The sequence below is a fragment of the Salmo trutta genome, chromosome 18 (assembly GCF_901001165.1).
Source record: "Salmo trutta chromosome 18, fSalTru1.1, whole genome shotgun sequence".
In the NCBI taxonomy this organism is placed as follows: domain Eukaryota; kingdom Metazoa; phylum Chordata; class Actinopteri; order Salmoniformes; family Salmonidae; genus Salmo; species Salmo trutta.
This window is the reverse complement of record NC_042974.1, coordinates 44,765,896-44,786,656: the sequence shown is the minus strand read 5'-3', so window position 1 is coordinate 44,786,656 and position 20,761 is coordinate 44,765,896. Positions and strand designations below refer to the sequence as shown.

Below are 20,761 nucleotides of genomic sequence, written 5' to 3'. Positions count from 1 at the left end.
TCACTGTTACTAGCCGGGTACCACCCGGTACTCTACCCTACCCTGTCCTTGTTTTTGAAAGAAAAGCACATTTTTGGAGCATTAAAATAACATCAAATTTATCAGAAATACAGTGTAGACTTGTTAATGTTGTAAATGACTATTGTAGCTGGAAACGGCTGATTGTTAATGGAACAGAGGCCCATTATCAGCAACCATCACTCCTGTGTTCCAATGGCACGTTGTGTTAGCTAATCCAAGTTTATAATTTTAAAAGGCTAATTGATCATTAGAAAACCCTTTTGCAATTATGTTAGCACAGCTGAAAACTGTTGTTATGATTAAAGAATCCATAAAACTGGCCTTCCTTAAACTAGTTGATTATCTGGAGCATCAGCATTTGTGGGTTCGATTACAGGCTCAAAATGGCCAGAAACAAAGAACTTTCCTCTGAAACTTGTCAGTCTATTCTTGTTCTGAGAAATGAAGGCTATTCCATGCGAGAAATTGGTAAGAAACTGAAGATCTCGTACAACGCTGTGCACTACTCCCTTCACAGAACAGCGCAAACTGGCTCTAACCAGAATAGAAATAGTGGGACTGAGCAACTGAGCAAGAGGACAAATACATTAGAGTGTCTAGTTTGAGAAACCTCACAAGTCCTCAACTGGCAGCTTCATTAAATAGTACCCGCAAAACACCAGTCTCAGTGTCAACTGTGAAGAGGCGACTCCGGGATGCTGGTTTTGCGGGTACTATTTAAATGAAGCTGCCAGTTGAGGACTTGTGAGGCGTGTGTTTCTCAAACTAGACACTCAATTCAATATGAAACACAAGCAATTACAGGAAACAACAGTCTTCCTCGCCTCACAATCTTAACCTTTCATTGGAGATTATTCTTAAATACCTGGACTCACATAGAGGATTTAACAGAAATGCATATGGTATATACAGAATACTAATCTCAGAAACCTAGAACTAAAATATTGCATAACTGCGTCAGATGCTCGATTAGGTTCTGGGGAGAGATTTATGAAAGATAGTAACGAGACTAGAGAAGTCTCTACCTGCCTAAAAAGAAACTCTCAGCCAAAGCATGGGCCAAATGTCTCCTTCCCTTACAATATACGAAATACCTGTGAAATCAGGATTTGTCCAAATGATCAGTGATGAAGAAATCTGCCCATCGGAACAAAGTTCCTCGTTAGTTGTCGCATCCTCTGTTGACAGACGCTACGTATCATCCTATGTAACGTGAGTGTGTCCACGACAGATTAGGTATATATCCAGACCTCAGTCAAAATAGCAATGGTTTTTTTTTAAATCGCTTTAGGTGTGCTTGATTTAGCTTTCATGGAATGGGGGCTGAATTATACACAGCAATAGCATCTGAAAGAAAACAAAATACTATTTTGTCCCTGGTCTGCAACATGTTTTTTTTTTATTAAAATGGCTCCAACTGGTTCAACACATGAAATACACATGAAATGTGTACAACCTCATTTACCCCACTATGACAAAGATAGACATGGAAATAACATGCATGTATTAGCTACATCATAGTAAGATGATGTTATCTTACCCCTGTGTGTCCTTACCCTGTCATAGTGAGAGCAGGGGAGGTACACACTGAGTGAGAGTGGGATGTACACACAGCGGCGGCATGCACACACGCTATATATATATTAGTTCCATAAATTTGCCTCAATAGCAGCCAGACCTACTACACATGGGTATTCCCCCCATTTCATAAAATCCTAAAAGAGTGTTTGGCTCAAACACAGTGGCGGGGTATGCAACATTACCATGTGTAAGACTCTCTAGCGTCCTATACAAAAAGACTGTGTGATTTAGTGAAACCAATTGAAAGCAGTAAGCATGGAGCACGCAGAACGCGCAAATGTACAGCGCCGTTACTGTGCCCTTGAACGAACTGTAAAACAACCTAATGTTATTCTTTATCTATAATGGCTGCAGCTTCAATGCAGGGATATGAGTGTTTCTATGTATTTTCATGAAGTACAGCAGTATTCAATATATAGTAGTACATATTTCCTTTACTCAATTATTTAGTAAGGGTATAACTCCTATCATAATGTCATTAGGTACTTAAGCTATATTCGTTATACAACAAGAGATACTTCCACCATAACTAGAGTGGTATTGCATGTCTTTTGTGTTACATGTATTCAACTCTATTCTTCTGAAACAGACACTAAGGTCCAATCACAGGAATAAATGATAGCTATTCATCATATAAGACATTTATTACACAACTACTACTATTATAAAACTACTTTCAATTGGAAAAACGCATACGCAGCCATAATCCGGATCAACTGCAGTACATGGGTTTTATTTCAATATCTGTCCTATTCCATCCATTCACAATCCCGCGTCATGATCTAATCAAACTCTCCAGGATATACGATATGCACGGAGCACCAGTGGTCATTTACACATAGTTAAGTTGTTTCTGCCGGGTAATAACAGTTGGCAACAATACAATCTACAGCTGGGGGTCTTGGAATGAGGTCTGGTGTGTGTGTGTCTGATTCTTGCATTGTTAAATCTCTAGCTCTCCAGGAACGTTTGGCCACAGAGAAGCAGACCTCTGGTACCTCAGCCTGATGAGTGATCACATTCAGAAGGCTTTCCATCTTAACAAGCCTCCTTCACTCCCACGCCGCAGGCCGTTACTCTGGAGGAGTAGACAAAAACAATAACACGACTTGGGAAAATACAGCTCGACCATGGGAGACTCCGTTGTCAGGTGTGTCGACAGGCCAATTTTCTGTACAGTATTAGATTTTTCTGAATATGGATACTTATTTAGGGGGTTGAGAATGAGGGTGGACATGGTAACGTGACTGAGGATGTGATGGTGGTGGGTTCTGGTGTGTTCTGTCACTGGGGTCTAATGATGCTGAGGAAGAAAGGGTCTAGAAAACACACACACACACCCACACACACACACACACACCACAGGACCTCACTCAATATGTTATTCATGACACACACACACTCATACATAGAGACCCTGCATCGTCGTCCCCGTCGTCCCCTGTCCCCCAGCATCACACAGAGTTACTATTCCTCATCTCTGCTTCCAGTTGGCTCTGTCCTATAGTGTCAGACGACAGAGGCCAAAGCCCAGAGCCATCTGTGGTGGTAACTGCACGGTGAAATATGCTCTGTTTCAGGTCCAGTTCTTAGTCAAGTCCATATCATAAAAGGATCAACATAATTGGCAATTACCATGAGATAATTTGGCAGTAAAACAGAGGTAGGGCCTAGAGGACAGAGACAGAGGAGAGGAGAGGGACACTAAGTCGATGCAGCTGGTGGTGTCGGGCCATACAAATAAAAATGATGTTTTATTGTCACTTACTGTACACCAGATTCACTGTACACCAGTGAAATATGTTGTTTTACAGGGTCAGACATAGTAGTACAGCACCCCTGGAGCAAATTAGTGTTAAGTGCCTTGGTCAAGGGCATAGACAGATTTTATTACCTTGTTGGCTCTGGTATTTGAACCAGCAACCTTTCAGTTACAGGCCCAACGTTCTAACCGCTATGTAAAACACACATATATAGGCATGCACATACGTACACACTACTGTGTGGGTGGCAGGTAGCCTTGTGGTTAGAGCGTTGGGCCAGTAACCGAATCCCCGAGCTGACAAGGTAAAAATCTGCCGTTCTGCCCATGAGCAAGGAACTGTTCCCTGAGTGCCGTGGATGTCAATTAAGGCAGCCCCCCTCCTCTCTGATTCAGAGGAGTTGGTTTAAATGCGGAAGACACATTTCAGTTGAATACATTCAGTTGGACAACTGACTAGGTATCCCCCTTTACCTTTCCCTGTACTGGGCGTACGTGGGGTCTACATTAACATAAAAGGGTCTGGTGGTTCTACATACATATAGTATCTGTGCTCCAGAGGTAACCTTGATCCAGTGCTCTACTAAGGACAGAGATCCTAATAGACTAGTTGAGGCTAAACATATGGGCCATATTCAGTACAGCTCCAGATAGATCATGACTTTACAGAATGGACACTCTTCTCTGTTGATTGGAGTACATATAGCATAACTGTTCTACCTGCAAAATGTCTAGTCATATCACAAGAGAAGGCTGTACTGTAAACACTGGTCTTCTAATGACATGATTATAGACCAAAGGAACCACAACAGTACTTTTCCACACACACACACACACGCACACACACACACACACACCCAGGAAAACTACTAATACAGACATCATCTCCCATCCCCGGCTTGTAATAAAGGCCTGTCTCATCCATAACGTTATTAATTAACAGTTCTCCGAGGTGAAATTCAATCAATCGCCGCCCTCTGATAGCGTTCTAACAGGTTATGCAAATCACAAGCGAGGAGCCCGCTACAGTCGTATAACTGTAGCTAACATGCATGTGATCTGAGCTGCCCGTCACTCATTAACACTCATTATGGTGGCATTAGAGCCTTCAGAAAAGAGAGGTGGGGAAGAGGAGAGAGAAAGAGAGAGAGAGAGAGAGAGAGAGAGAGAGAGAGAGAGAGAGGTCTTAATGCACGTTTAATTAGAAGGAGATATATGGCTGTAGGACCAGAGAGGGCTACAGACAGGGTGACAGGCCCTGCCATGACTCACCTGCACAGGGAATGGAGAGGTATGACAGTTATGCTAAGAGGCGATGAGATCATGGCAGGAGCCCTGGATTAATGGGAGGAGAGGCTATTACATGTCCAGTGGAACATTGTGTAAAGGTAATGTGTTATAAAGTAGACAGAATGACACGCAAAGTGTTGTACAGGTATAGGATTCAAATGGGTTTTATATAATACATAGATACCCATGGCACCATTAGACATGATTTGATTTGAGTCCCCCTCTAAATGTTCAAATACCTGGAAAGGTGATGTAGACTAGCGTGGAGTGAGCTGTTATAGGTTTGAAAATGTATTTCATTTTTTTTATTTTTTATTTGATCATTTAGTCAGTTCTAAAGAGGAAAAAGACAATTCCATATTCTTTATTGTGGGTCAACGGTAGACATTTCATCATGGCCCTTCACTAGAACAAAGGCTCATCTTTAACAGTCGATCCCCCACATACAGCCATACATCATAGTAAATGTGTCTCTCACATGAACACCCAGTGTGTGTGTGCTCACGCTTAATGACCCCCAAATCTCTCCCGGAGACCCCATGCATTTTTCATGTGGCCGTGAAAGTGCTGTTAGTGACATCGCTAACGGCTAAAGGCGTCCCACGCTAATTGACCAGGGCCCTTAATGCGAGAGTGAAACAGGAGGAAGAGGCAAGCGATGCCACAAAACTGTCACCTCAGCCTTTTCTTCCTTAATGCAGCCATAAATCCAACCGCCACTACCACCATCGCCCCATCGCCGTCCCCACCGTCAGATATTTCCATTACACTCATATCAGTTTTACTGGAATGACTTACATCTGCATGATTCAGTAATAGTCACTCTCCATAAAGATGTTGTTGCAATTTGGAGGGGAGGAGGGAATTATAGTAGCGATCAATTCCCCCGCTCCCAAGGGGAACAACTAGGGAGTTGGGAATGGGATATCGGAAAATGTAGAAAACCGGGGAGGCCCTGGCTGATAGATTGTAGTGGTTATCTAGTAACAGAGACAAACAGCTTAATCCGGGATAAATCGTTGGGTGCTGGGAGAGATGGTTTCATACAGAAGATGTAAATTGTGTTGTCAGAACCAGTTATCTACCAGGTGTGGGAGCTTAAGAGGAGCCACTTAGTGGGAGAAGAGAGACACACGGTTATCTTTACCATTCAAACCCTGGGGGAGGAGGAGGGACCAGCTAGGCGTCTCAGCTCCACTCCGAGTGTGTCCCAAGTGGCACCCTATTCCCTTCATAGTGCATTACTTTTGATCCGGGCCCATAGGGTTCTGGTCAATAGTAATGGACCATATGGGGAAAAGGGTGCAATTTGGAACCCATCCTGTCCATAAAGTACCAAACACACTCTAACCAGCACGAACACTCCAATAAATAAACCTGGTGAATAAAGGCGTTTGGGATTTAGCAGAGATGAAAACTACATGACACAAATTGTGCATAGGCTGTTGTACTGCAGGTATGTACCATCTCACCTCCATAGGCTGTTGTACTGCAGGTATGTACCATCTCACCTCCATAGGCTGTTGTACTGCAGGTATGTACCATCTCACCTCCATAGGCTGTTGTACTGTAGGTATGTATCATCTCACCTCCATAGGCTGTTGTACTGCAGGTATGTATCATCTCACCTCCATAGGCTGTTGTACTGTAGGTATGTATCATCTCACCTCCATAGGCTGTTGTACTGCAGGTATGTATCATCTCACCTCCATAGGCTGTTGTACTGTAGGTATGTATCATCTCACCTCCATAGGCTGTTGTACTGCAGGTATGTATCATCTCACCTCCATAGGCTGTTGTACTGCAGGTATGTACCATCTCACCTCCATAGGCTGTTGTACTGTAGGTATGTACCATCTCACCTCCATAGGCTGTTGTACTGTAGGTATGTATCATCTCACCTCCATAGGCTGTTGTACTTCAGGTATGTACCATCTCACCTCCATAGGCTGTTGTACTGCAGGTATGTACCATCTCACCTCCATAGGCTGTTGTACTGTAGGTATGTATCATCTCACCTCCATAGGCTGTTGTACTGCAGGTATGTACCATCTCACCTCCATAGGCTGTTGTACTGTAGGTATGTATCATCTCACCTCCATAGGCTGCTGTACTGCAGGTATGTACTATCTCACCTCAATAGGCCGTTGTACTGCAGGTATGTACCATCTCACCTCCATAGGCTGTTGTACTGCAGGTATGTACCATCTCACCTCCATAGGCTGTTGTACTGCAGGTATGCATCATCTCACCTCCATAGGCTGTTGTACTGCAGGTATGTATCATCTCACCTCCATAGGCTGTTGTATTGCAGGTATGTATCATCTCACCTCCATAGGCTGTTGTACTGCAGGTATGCATCATCTCACCTCCATAGGCTGTTGTACTGCAGGTATGTACCATCTCACCTCCATAAGCTGTTGTACTGCAGGTATGTACCATCTCACCTCCATAGGCTGTTGTACTGCAGGTATGCATCATCTCACCTCCATAGGCTGTTGTACTGCAGGTATGTACCATCTCACCTCCATAAGCTGTTGTACTGCAGGTATGTACCATCTCACCTCCATAGGCTGTTGTACTGCAGGTATGCATCATCTCACCTCCATAGGCTGTTGTACTGCAGGTATGTACCATCTCACCTCCATAAGCTGTTGTACTGCAGGTATGTACCATCTCACCTCCATAAGCTGTTGTACTGCAGGTATGTACCATCTCACCTCCATAGGCTGTAGTACTGCAGGTATGTACCATCTCACCTCCATAAGCTGTTGTACTGCAGGTATGTACCATCTCACCTCCATAGGCTGTTGTACTGCAGGTATGTATCATCTCACCTCCATAGGCTGTTGTACTGCAGGTATGTACCATCTCACCTCCATAGGCTGTTGTACTGCAGGTATGTATCATCTCACCTCCATAGGCTGTTATACTGCAGGTATGTATCATCTCACCTCCATAGGCTGTCGGTGAAGTGTAAAATAAATATAATACACTGGTGTAGAAGCTAAACGCAGGAATTTGAAACATGATACACAAGGTGTAAAAAAGGCAATTATTTGTACTACAAATTAAGAGAATTTGATACACAGGATGAAGAAAAGATCATGTCTTCAATTATTTGTTCAAATGAAGCATATGCACACATAGTGCACACTTGGATCTATCCATTATAACAGAGGAGTAATAAACCCGAGAAGTCAATGAAATATCCCTGGTGTTCCCTACCAGCAGCAGTCCACTAAATCAATACAGTTCAATATGGGTTTGAAAAAGTTCTGTCTTCATAAGTCTGCAATAATAGCTCACAATAATGGAATTGAGTAGGCATGATGCATCTATGTGTTTATGGTTAGCCGTGTGTATGTGTATGTGTGTGTCTGCTTGCGTGCGTGCGTGCGTGTGTGAGGTGAGTGGGACTAGAGACTGATGGGGCTTTAGTACGAGTGTCAGGCCTAGTTTGGGGCCAGCAGCACAGGACAGGAGCGGGGACAGGAGCGGGGACAGGAGCGGGAGTCAGGGACCCACTGGCCATATATCTCTATTACTACAGGAGGCTCAGCAGCACTGGCCAGCTGTTCATTCTCATTAACTCACAATGGAGACACTCCAGCCCAGTCTTACCCGCTCCAGTCTGGTGCAGGGTACTCCACTATGCTACACTCCAATCTACTGCAGCATAATATGTGGGCTCCCGAGTGGAGTGCAGCGGTCTAAGGCACTGCATCTCAGTGCTAGAGGCGTCACTACAGACCCTGGTTCGATTCCAGGCTGTATCACAATCGGCCGCGATTGGGAGTTCCATAGGGCGGCGCACAATTTGCCCAGTGTCGTCGGGGTTAGGGTTTGGCCGGTGTAAGCCATCACTGTAAATAAGAATTTGTTCTTAACTGACTTGCCTAGTTAAATAAAAGGTAAAATAAAAAATTAATAAAAATATGGAATATTATTCCAATACAGCCCAGTTCATACTATTCCATTCCAGTATAACTTAGTCCAGTCCATGCATAGGATCCAGTCACATTGGGTTAATTAGCTGTCTTATCTTGACAAGAAAAGTTTATTCGATCTTCCACTATTTGTTTTGATATGTAAACAAATAAGTACAGACATATTCACAAATACTAATATGTCTCTCTAACAAGACTAGCCATACTGTATTCTAACAACATACACACACAGCTATTCAATGCTACAGCTGGTCAAACATACCCACCAAGGCACGGAGGGAAAGTATCAGTAAAAATCAATATCAACAATCAATCGCACCTTAAAACCACTCAATAACCCCCCACCGCAACTTATAAGTCCCTCTCTTTAGCAGCTAATGACAAATCACCCATTTCATCAGCTAATATCCATTTTCCACATTACAATACCTGTCTCTCCTCCAGAGAAAAGGAAAACCAGCCTTCCTGGTGACAGTGAGGCAGATGTATTAGGGCCTCTGCGTGTGTGGGGGATATGGTAGACAATAGAAGAGGCTGCCTTGTGATAGGCCAGGGTAGAGCAGTGTGTGTGTGTGTGTACGGTAGAGGCAGGCAGACAGGACAGGGCTGCAGTGAGAAAAGCTAATGGCTATGATTAATGACTGAGGACCAGAGGAGAGCCAGGACACAGACACTACATACATCATCAGGACGGGCACCTCCCAGGACCCCCTCTCTCTCTCTGCTGGGGTGGAGGTGCCGAAGAGAGAGGGGAAGAGAGAGAGAGAGAAAGAGATGAGGGTGTGAGAAAGAGAGAGCGCGAGAGAGAGAGAGAAAGAGAGAGAGAGAGAGAGAGAGAACGAGAGGGTGATTAGAGAGAGGGATGGTGCGAGGGAGAGTGAGAAGCCTTATCTACTCCCCAGTCCTTTACACACAGGAATTGCTTCTCTTTCTTGAAAAAAAAGTGACAAAGAGGTGATAAGATGAACAAGAAAATGGTGTGTAAAATAACTAGGATATATTCTGAGAGAGGGAGTAGAGAGAGCAGTCTGTGATGGTCGCTGATTCCAGGCAACTTGACTCACTGTTTGCATGCTGAAGCCACATTTCCAAGGTCTTATCAGCCATATGTTTCCCCCTGTTCAGATGATTTATTAGGTGAGGAAAAGCACACTGATACATTTTAACAGCGTTTTCCTGCATAGGCAACCCGCTGTGTCAGTAACGAAAACTCAGACCCTTTTTAATGAAAACTTTTAGTACCGAAGGGGTAACCATTTATTTATGAGTCACTACAATATTACACTGGGCCAAAAATACCTCTCCTTCTCACGCACCGGGCGGACAAAAAAAAAGGCCAGAATCGGAACAGAGGTGGGAGGGAGCACAAGATCATATCCATATGTCAGCGGCTCTACCCAGCACCCTTACACACACACACACACACACACACACACACACACACACACACACACACACACACACACACACACACACACACACACACACACACACACACACACACACACACACACACACACACACACACACACACACACTTCCCTTTAACACAACGCTGGTGTATTTGTGCTTAATTGAAGCATTCAGCTGTTTACAACTTACACAAAACCAGCGTGGGGTTTAATTATGACCAATTACAGCCAGCGTTGTTAGGGAGTGAAGGAGGCCCATTACCTCTCCCAGCCTTCATTGATTCTAATTAGTTGGTGTGTTCATGTTTTGGGTTTCCATGCCTGATTTAACAGGAGGGGGCCTGCTAATTAATTCACTATTAAACTGCAGATGCTAGTTACCCAGAAACAGAACAGACAAAACCTTGAGAAGAAACAGGGAGGAAAACGTGACTATTGGAACACTAGAACATGATGCTGCCGTTTTGTATTGTTCTCTGCCGTCGGCTCTCGATGGTTTTATCACTAAAACACATCCAGAAAGTGCAAAGTCAGCATTTAGATTTATTCACCACGTTGGACTCATTAAAATGCTTGTCTATCAGCGCAGTGTGTTTTTAAGCCATTAAAATGGCTTAATTTAAGCCTTTAATTTAATAGGACTGTTTCCAAACCGCCATCTTGGAGTGTGTAGTTACCTAATATCGACAGGGAACAGGCACCAGTTCCCTAAAAGGAGGAGATGTTTTTTTTTTTTTTGTACTGGTATAAGTGGAACATTCTAAATGTTATGACTTCCAAAAGCTTTAAGTCATCGTTCATATGCAAACAGTTTGCATAACGAATGCAAATAAGTTCCCAAACAATTAACAATCATTTGCAAGTAGATGGGATCTGAGGACAACAGTAGAATAGGCTGTATTTGCAAACCAAAGCTGGCTCTTTGAAGCCCTAACATGTCATGTTTAACAAGGAAAAGCCATGTTGAGGTCAAAGGAGACAACAGGCTTGGCTCACACAAACCATGTCAATGAGTAGCAGGATTCATAGAGGTCACCAAGCTAACACTGCTTTGTTAGAAGAACAATATATAGTAAGCACACACACACACACACACACACACACACACACACACACACACACACACACACACACACACACACACACACTTGTATTTGAAACTTGATTTGGAGACAATAGCAAACATTCCATCAACGATGGAAGGGAAAATAATGTTACTTTGGTCCTAGAGGCACCTTTATTTAACTGATTTGCTGTGATTGTGTGTTCCAATTCATTTTTGTACAGGAGCCAGAATCGTTGCCATTTTCCAACCCATTTCCCTGGATGTGTTCTACGGGCCTTAATGGCCTGTAGCTGTCATGTTCTGGACAGCTGAGCTTTTACAAGACAAACTCGGCCCAGCAGCCTAGCTCACACTTCTCGCTCTCTCTCTCTGGACCGGGGGATAATCAGTAGACACACACACACGTGTACATGCTACACACACACACAATCAGTACACGTACATGCGCATGCACACACACACACACACACACACACACACACACACACACACACACACACACACACACACACACACACACACACACACAAACACATACACAGAGATGCCACAGTTGCCAGCTGCTAATGGACATAGGGACATCTTTGATTAATATTTCACCTTCTGGTTCTGGCTGTTGCTCAAGTGTCACTCCGTCCCCTGAAACCTCAGTCTCTACCAGGGGTCCCTCTGTCAGGTGGAGGTGACAGATCTGTTAGTCACACACACACACACACTACACCTCCTTAAACACACACACTAATTACAGTGCAGCCAGGCAGCCCAGTGTGTGTGTGTGTGTGTGTGTGTGTGTGTGTGTGTGTGTGTGTGTGTGTGTGTGTGTGTGTGTGTGTGTGTGTGTGTGTGTGTGCTCAGCAGGGAGATTTGGAAAGTGGCCAGGGTGGAGGTATTTGAGCGTATGGAGCTATGTAAAGAAATAGAGGCCTCATCCTTCAAATTAGTGAGTTCTCAAACAGAATTCACATCACACAACCCTCGTGCTCATACTCAGCCTCTCCGCTTGGCAACCCAGGCCCACACACACACACACACACCCTGGCTGTGACCCCACACCCCGAGGGTGTCTCAGGGAGAATTGGGATATGCAAAAAAACACTTGCGTATTAATAGGACAAAAATAAGCACCCACCCAATTATTACACACACACACACACACACACACACACACACACACACACACAGGGTGCAGCACCTGTCCCTGCCCTTGTAAAGGATGAAGATACTACAGAGACGGTGGAAGAGCTGTGTGTCACACTGTGTCCTTTGAGTGAGCCAACACATCATGGCCACCACCACGCCTGCCTGTCACACACACAAACGTCTAACAGATGACAGAGGCAGTGACAAGACAAAAGGAATGCCTCTATAATATGCATGACCCCCACACACAGCAACATAACAACAACCCAGTACCAACTCTAAACACACCACATTCACTCACTGCATGTCAGAGGCATCTCCAGCCACTTAAAGTAGTAACTGATTACAATATGAATCAAATAGATGTCCTTCCAAAACATTAGAATTAGGGATGTTAAAAAACTTTTCTCTATGCCACTGCTTGTCCTACCACGTGGGGGCACTGGGGCAGACTGCCTGAGCCCCGAGCCAAGCTGCACCAAGTCAAATAGTTTGGATGGATTCAGGATTTTTAAACGCACGATGGAACTACTACTAGGACACCTTACTATAACGGCGATAAATGCAGACTGATTACTTCAGAAGCGTGAGCTGTTTGTGTCCTTTGCTTTGTCACCATATTCCTGATATTTTTGTTGATAGCTACCTAACTAGTTAGCTAATAGTGATGCTAGCGAGCTAGCTAGCGAGCTACTTTTGCTACCTACCGTTTAACAGTCAACAACAGCTAAGTAGGTTTCCTCTTGACATAAATTTTAGCTACAAACCACAGGATTTCAAATAGGGAACGGCGAGATGGTTGTTGTGAGGAGGATCTGCTTTGACTAGCTTTCTTGTTGGCTAGCCAGCTAGTTAAGTTAGCCGCAATAGCTAATGTCTGTCTTGTCTACCTCGGCCAAAGAGGATGATGTCATTATCCAAGCAAATTTCAAGCAGTTTTTTTAAATGGTTTCTTTCAAAAACACGTTTGAGAATTGATTTTACTAATTGTATTTTCTCAAATGTATGCCTCGGCCACAACTACAAGTAAAGGACGAGTTAGCAGCATTATTAGGGTATGAGCAAACAGAATATTCGGTTTTAAAAATAAAATTTTCACTGGACAGTTACTGTAATAGACATGCCACAAGAATAAACAGATAACACAACGACTATCTCTGAATCCCGAACACATCATTCATTCTCCTCAGAGAGATTACACATGCCCAGCCATTTAGGAGACAACAGCGTCTACAGATTGAGGGATCGGCACGGTGGAGCGGTGCTGCGTCGTGTCTCTACACGGCTCGGTGTGGCGTGTCATTTTGGGCATGCTGTTGCTCAACATCAAGAAAAATTGATGGCGACTCCGCGGGGGCAGAGAGGGCCTCAGAATGAGAGGAGGAGAGAGAAGAGCTTCTCTTTCTCTGTTTGAACTCATTTTCTTTTCCTGGGCGTTTGGCCCCTCTGCTCAGCCCCACAGGCAGCTCCCTCACAGCAGGCCCTGACAGCTTGACACATTGACAGCTGCAGCTGAATGACAACTGATTTGTACAAATTTCAAGCCTTATAAATCTACCTGTCACAACAATGGCATAAAAGAGCTTGGACCCAGCAGGTAATTCAGAAGAAAAAGAAGGAGAGGGAAAAAAGAGGCTTACTCCCTCCCTCCCTCCCTCCTTATTCTTTTTATTCTACTACTGACAGCCTCCTGGCAAAAAACTCCATACATCCATCTAGCCCGTCATCATCCCCTCCTTAGGTCAACTTTGAATATGAACCAGAGGGCCTATTTTCCTGGCCACGGGTGACCAATTGTGTCCTTTAAAGATTAGACAGAGCAGATCGAGAATAGAGCGAAATGGTTCCGAATAGCGCAATTTTGTTTTACACCAACATTAAAGTAGCGTAGCCACCTGCTACTGGCAGGATTATCACGGTGGTGGTTTGCCTTCCCTCCTCTCTCCTCTCCTCCCAGAGCCCTGACTGGGTAAATGAGCGAGGCCTTTTTATGGTATTTAAACTATTTCCCAATGTGCACGACTGTGCCGCCTCCCCACAAGCTTTAATTTGCTGGTAATGGCAGTCTGGCAGGTAGTAGAGGCAGACAGGCAGTAAGGCAGCTTGGTAGACAGACAGGAAGAAATGAGAGGTAGGCATGCAGGCAGGAGAGGCAGGCAGGCAAGAGAGGCAGATAGTCAGGAGAGGAAGGCAGGCAGGCAAGAGAGGCAGATAGTCAGATAGTCAGGAGAGGCAGGCACGCAGGCACGCAGGCAAGAGAGGCAGGCAGATAGACAGATAGTTAGACAGATAGTTAGGAGAGGAAGGCAGGCAGGCAGGCAGTAAGGCAGGAAAGTAGGCTGGCAGTAAGACAGACAGACAGACAGACAGACAGACAGACAGACAGACAGACAGACAGACAGACAGACAGACAGACAGACAGCGAGGCAAGAGAGACAGGCAGGCAGATAGACAGACATGCAGGTTGGCAGGTAAACAGGAGAGGCAGGTTGACAGGTAGACAGGAGAGGCAGGTTGACAGGCAGACAGGCAGGCAAAACAGAAAGGCAGGCAGACAGGCCTGCAGGCAGAGAAGCAGCTAGGCAGGCAGGCATGCAGCTAGGCGAGACCTTCAGTGGCTGTAAATCCTTCCCAGAGGTATATTTTATAGAGATATAAACTATGAGAGAGAGTAGGGAGGGAACAGAAATCGATAGGAGTGACAAACAGAGTAGTCTTTCTGAGTTTGTTGGATGATGGCTCATTTGTCTTTGCCATTCAGTGCATCTGCCACTGAGGATACTTCTGAGTGGTGACATTACTGTGATAATACAATGATTGATTTATTAACCATTAACCAATCGTTTTGTCTGTATAATTTTTCTTCAGGCCAATTACTCAATCAATCAAATTCTTAATTTTTGAAGAGTAGTAGAAAACCTTGATCAAGCATTTTCAGTCCTTTAATATCCATGGCTTTATCCACACAATAGCAGAATAACTATTACTGGTCTAGCTCCCTCCCAACTCACTTCTACATGCAAGTAGGCAAAACCTTTCTCCTAATCCCCTATTTGTGTGTACCCACCCCTGTCCTAAAGTTGCCCTTCCGCACCCTAACCCCTCAAAGGGTTCTGTCCCCGTGCAGCCCCATGCCCCACCGGTCCTGCTGTTTGATTAAGACTCAGCCCCACCGCTTTATCCGTGGCTGTACAGGACCCCTACAGGACCCTGGCTGGGACAAAAAGCACAGGAGGGATTATCACTGCCCCTCCCAGCCAGGCAGTCCAACTTTCATTGAGATCAAAGGCGCAGCTCAGCGAGAGACAGGGCCATTTAGGGCAGGTGTCTCCCCTCCCCCCACTCCCTCCCTCCTATTGTAATGCCAGGAGGGAGAGAAAGAATCAACCCTCATCTATTCAACAAGGAGGACTAAAGGTATTGTTGGGATGCCATGTTTGTAGAGTCACTGTCATATATCACTCAACGAGCTGCTTTGAAGCTGGAACTGTCGGCCATGATGGAATAATGTTGGAACAATGTTGAATGTCAGTTGAAGGTAGTTAATAACTTGAATGATTTGGTATAACTTGAGTTGTTGTCCTCGGAACTAACTGCTAGCCTATAATAGCAATTTATTCTTGATAGTTACTAATCTTGTCACATTACAATACATAGATTTTTATTTTTATTTATTTACACCTTTATTTAACTAGGCAATTCAGTTAAGAAAAAATTCTTATTTACAATGACGACCTAGGAACAGTGGGTTAACTGCCTTGTTCAGGGGCAGAACGACAGATTTTACCTTGTCAGCTTGGGGATTCGATCTAGCAATCTTTTGGTTACTGGCCCAACGCTCTAACCACTAGGCTACCTCCCGAATGAGGTTACTCATTCCTGCCTGTCGGAAATGCATTACAATGGCCAAATCGCCCAACAAGGCTACACTAACTGTCATATAGAGCGCAATTAAAGGAACATGTCACTATGCTGAAGGAGGCTCATATAAGGATCTTTCTATAAACTAGGGTAACAGTGAGGATTTCCTATGCTGGACAACTTGTTACAGCTGTTGATGTCATTGATAATAATCATGTTATTACATTAAGATATATGGCGGGAACATAGCTATACAGAATAAAATTCACAAGTTGATTTAGAACCCTTCCTCATGGTTGGTGTCTTGACGGATTTGTCCAAAATCGTGTGACATAAAACTTTACTTATCGGTCCTTGTCGTTATAGCATACAGTTGAAGTAGGAAGTTTACATACACTTAGGTTGGAGATGGAATCATTAAAACTCGTTTTTCAACCACTCCACAAATTTCTTGTTAACAAACTATAGTTTTGGCAAGTCGGTTAGAACATCTACTTTGTGCATGACACAAGTAATTTTTCTAACAATTGTTTACAGACAGATTATTTCACTTATAATTCACTGTATCACAATTCCAGTGGGTCAGAAGTTTACATACACTAAGTTGACTGTGCCTTTAAACAGCTTGGAAAATTCCAGAAAATGAGGTCATGGCTTTAGAAGCTTCTGATAGGCTAATTGACATCATTTGAGTCAATTGGAGGGGTACCTGTGGATGTATTTCAAGGCCTACCTTCAAACTCAGTGCCTCTTTGCTTGACATCATGGGAAAATCAAAAGAAATCAGTCAAGACTTCAGGCAAAAAATTGTAGACCTCCACAAGTCTGGTTCATCCTTGGGAGCAATTTCAAAATGCTTGAAGGTACCACATTCATCTGTACAAACAATAGTACGCAAGTATAAACACCATGGGACCACGCAGCCGTCATACCGCTCAGGAAGGAGACGCGTTATGTCTCCTAGAGATGAAAGCACTTTGGTGCGAACACTGCAAATCAATCCCAGAACAACAGCAAAGGACCTTGCGAAGATGCTGGAGGAAACAGGTACAACAGTATCTATATCCACAGTAAAACAAGTCCTATATCGACATAACCTGAAAGGCCGCTCAGCAAGGAAGAAGCCACTGCTCCAAAACCGCCATAAAAAAGCCAGACTACGGTTTGCAACTGCACATGGGGACAAAGATTGTACTTTTTGGAGAAATGTCCTCTTGTCTGATGAAACAAAAATAGAACTGTTTGGCCATAATGGCCATCGTTATGTTTGGAGGAAAAAGGGGGAGGCTTGCAAGCCGAAGAACACCATCCCAACCGTGAAGCACGGGGGTGGCAGCATCATGTTATGGGGGTGCATTGCTGCAGGAGGGACTGGTGCACTTCACAAAATAGATGCCATCATGAGGGAGGAAATTTATGTGGATATATTGAAGCAACATCTCAAGACATCAGTCAGGAAGTTAAAGCTTGGTCGCAAATGGGTCTTCCAAATGGATAATGACCTCAAGCATACTTCCAAAGTTGTGGAAAAATGGCTTAAGGACAACAAAGTCAAGGTATTGGAGTGGCCATCACAAAGCCCTGACCTCAATCCTATAGAACATTTGTGGGCAGAACTGAAAAGGTGTGTGCGAGCAAGGAGGCCTACAAACCTGACTCAGTTACACCAGCTCTGTCAGGAGGAATGAGCCAAAATTCACCCAACTTATTGTGGGAAACTTGTGGAAGGCTACCCGAAATGTTTGACCCAAGTTAAACAATTTAAACCCAATGCTACCAAATACTAATTGGGTGTATGTAAACTTCTGACCCACTGGGAATGTGATTAAAGAAATATAAGCTGAAATAAATCATAGTAAAGTGGTGATCCTAACTGACCTAAGACAGGGAATTCTTACTAGGATTAAATATCAGGAATTGTGAAAAACTGAGTTTAAATGTATTTGGCTAAGGTGTATGTAAACTTCCGACTTCAACTGTATATTGAGCATTAAATCGGTTAAATTAGACATTGAACTTGGACCCTGTAAGAATCCTGGATCTAGCTGTCGGGCAGTTTTTTGTGTAGAGATCTCAGAAATGCAGTGTAACTATGTAACATTTTGTGTCTCCTTATGTTATGAGGTGAAAACTGTTTTTATGGGCACACAAATCCCAAACAATTTATGCATTTGCAAAATCACATGCGTCTTACGTAAAGAGTCAGGTTACCGTAATACTTAAAACCTAAATCGATACTGTCTTTAATGTGATTCTTCAATAATTATGCATAACACTTGTTGGGTGCGCATTTGGTTTCGAGCTGTTTAATTACGCTGTGATATTTTCGCACATCATCATCTGATCCATGAAGGAGTTTTCTGAAAGATAGCCAATTCGCAAGGAATGTCCAGAATATGTAGGTGTCTCATTCATTACGCCGGTCAAGACAGTTGTGCCAGGCTCCCCGTTGGATCTCATATCACTAGCCAATTGATGTTGATCATCTGTTGTTGTCTATTTGATTTACAGCAGGTTCTCCTTAGATTTCTCTGTGCCTTGGATTCAACAGAGTCTACAAAGCGCAATTGTGTAGGATAGACTATTGCTCAAACACCCAACACTATTCCTATTAATTATTCTGGCTACAATGACAACATATTACATAGTCTAGTGGGCTTCTTCCCAATATGATTTGGCAATGAAACATGTTACACCTGCAATTTTAAACAATACAAGGGGCTTGAAGTAGCCTACTTCAATTTGGAGCTCAGAAATTCAAGTACCGGAATAGGCCTACCTTGAAAATCAGACATTTCCTCAATTTGGTGCTTGAAAAGTCCTTATAATTATTGTAGTAAGTTCTCCTGCTCCCTTATAATTATCTATGACTAAACTTTAGTTTGTTTCCCGCCGCTTCAATTAAAGGGTGTTGCGCTACCCTGTTGTGGTTATTTTGAGGATGACAACATCTAATGCTGGCTTCAACTTGGCTTTCCATACAAATCCTTCCATTACTAAAGGAACCTGGTTTTTGGTCGCTTTCTTATTATAAAAACAGCAATGGTGAGATTAATACTACCGCTATTCATGGCTTTATTATGTGTGCCTGTGTCGGCCACATTGGCACATACAGAAAAATCCCCACGCATGCATCCAGTTTATTTAGTCAAGCAAATCCACATTATTCTAACATATTTTAGAATGTAATAATAGTTTGAATATCAATGTATTAGCAATGCTTTTTTGACACTTTTTTTGCCATGGTTCTATATTAGGTCCTATATGTATAATTATATAAACTATACAATTGTATAACATTGAGGTCCACAATTAAGTGCTTGAAAAAGTCCTTGAATTTGACTTGCCAATGTCTGTATGAACCCTACTTAAAGGATGTATAGTCCTAGGCCAATGTTGTTGTATAGGTAGAGTTATGGGCCAATTTGCATATATTCCTCTAAGTACACATGTGGAACTCATAAAAATCGTTTTAATTTTTGTTTCAAACCATTCTGAAATGTTGATCCCAATACCACACATATGCCACATTATTTACGGAGAGACCCATAACCTTTATGAAGTTTTGATTTAGCGTTTATGGCCTTCCATGTTCTCTTATCACAGCTTTATAATCCAACCAGGGAAGTAAAGTGTCACGTCCTGACCATAGTAAGATGTTATTTTCTATGGTAGAGTAGGTCAGGGCGTGACAGGGGGTGTTTTTCTATGTTTTGTATTTCTATGTTCATGTTCTAGTTTTGTATTTCTATGTTGGTTTTGTTTGGGATGATCTCCAATTAGAGGCAGCTGGTCCTCGTTGTCTCTAATTGAAGATCATACTTAAGTAGGGTTTTTTTTCCCCACCTGGGTTTGTGGGAGATTTATTTTGAGTAGTGTGTTTCACCTCTGCGTCACGTTTTTTTTTTTTTTTTTGTCATTCAGTTTATTTATGTATTGCATAGTTTCACAGTATAAATAAAATGTGGAACGACACACACGCTGCACTTTGGTGCCAAATGTCCTGCACGGTGTTGGGCTGTAAGCACAACCCCCACCTGTGGACGTCGGGCCCTCATACCACCCTGACTGTTTGAGCAGACACATGCACATTTGTGGCCTGCTGGAGGTCATTTTGCAGGGCTCTGGCAGTGCTCCTCCTGCTCCTCCTTGCACAGAGGCGGAGGTAGCGGTCCTGCTGCTGGGTTGTTGCCCTCCTACGGCCTCCTCCACGTCTCCTGATGTACTGGCCTGTCTCCTGGTAGCGCCTCCATGCTCTGAACACTACGCTGACAGACACAGCAAACCTTCTTGCCACAGCTCGCATTGATGTGCCATCCTGGATGAGCTGCACTACCTGAGCCACTTGTGTGGGTTGTAGACACCGTCTCATGCTACCACTAGAGTGAAAGCACCGCCAGCATTCAAAAGTGACCAAAACATCAGCCAGGAAGCATAGGAACTGAGAAGTGGTCTGTGGTCACCACCTGCAGAACCACTCCTTTATTGGGGGTGTCTTGCTTATTGCCTATAATTTCCACCTGTTGTCTATTCCATTTGCACAACAGCATGTGACATTTATTGTCAATCAGTGTTGCTTCCTAAGTGGACAGTTTGATTTCACAGAAGTGTGATTGACTTGGAGTTACATTGTGTTGTTTAAGTGTTCCCTTTATTTTTTTGAGCAGTGTATAACTAC

The 20,761-nt window shown here is 43.6% G+C and overlaps 1 protein-coding gene across 2 annotated transcripts in view; it reads right to left on the bottom strand.

Annotated features, from left to right (window-relative positions):
• Positions 1–20,761, bottom strand: part of lrmda (leucine rich melanocyte differentiation associated) — a 408,401-nt gene that overhangs the window by 299,879 nt on the left and 87,761 nt on the right. The gene's annotated exons all lie outside the window — the stretch shown is intronic.